The sequence below is a fragment of the Chrysochloris asiatica genome, unplaced genomic scaffold, assembly GCF_000296735.1.
Source record: "Chrysochloris asiatica unplaced genomic scaffold, ChrAsi1.0 scaffold00017, whole genome shotgun sequence".
In the NCBI taxonomy this organism is placed as follows: Eukaryota; Metazoa; Chordata; class Mammalia; order Afrosoricida; family Chrysochloridae; genus Chrysochloris; species Chrysochloris asiatica.
In genome coordinates, this window is record NW_006408535.1 from 32,602,047 (window position 1) to 32,603,103 (window position 1,057).

Consider the following 1,057-nt stretch of genomic DNA (forward strand, 5'->3'; position numbering starts at 1 on the left):
AGTGCCTTCAGTGCTGCATCAGTTTGTTGAAAGATTTCAATTGTATTCCATCAGTTCCTGGAGCCTTGTTTTTGTTCTTTGTCAATGCCTTCAGTGCACCTTGGACTTCTTCCTTCAGTACTATTGGCTCTTGATCACATGCTACCTCTTGAAATGGTTGAATATGAACCATTTCTTTTTGGTACAGTTATTCTGTATATTCCTTCCACTTTTGGTGCTTTCTGCATCATTCAATATATTGCCCATGGAATCCTTTAATATTGCAAGTTGAGGTTTGAATTTTTTCTTCAGTTCTTTCAGCTTAAAAAATGCTCAGCATGTTCTTCCCTTTTAGTTTTCTAAACCCAGGTCTTTGCACATTTCATTTTAATAGTTGACCTTGAAATTTTCTGTTCAGCTCTTTTATCAACTCATTTCTTCCATTTCCTTTAGCATCTCTACGCTGGAGACCAAGTTTCAGAGTCTCTTCTGAAATCCATTTTGGCCTTTTCCTTCTTTCTTGTCTTCTTAATGATATTTTGCTTTCTTTCTGTATGATGTTCTTGATGTCATCCCACAACTCTTCTGCTCTTCAGTCTTTAGTGCCTTATGCATCAAATCTGTTCTTGAGATGATCTCTAAATTCAGGTGGAATATGTTCCAAGCCATGTTTTGGCTCTCATCAACTTGCTTCAATTTTCTTCAGCTTCTCCCTGAACTTGCATAGGAACAATTGAAGGTCTGTTCCACAGCCAGCCCCTGGCCTTGTTTTGGCTGATTATATAGAGATTATATACATCTCTTCCTACAGATATAGTATATTTGATTCCTGTGTATTCCATCTGGTGAGGTCCATGTGTATACTCATCTTTTATGTTGTTTACAAAAGGCATTTGCAATGAATAAATCATTGGTCTTACAAAATTCTATCATGTAATCTCCTGCATAATTTGTATCACCAAGGCCACAGTTTCCAACTACTGATCCTTCTTCTTTATTTCCAACCTTCACATTCCAATCACCAGTAATTATCAATACATCTTGATTGCATATGAGATCAATTTCAGACTAAAAAAAT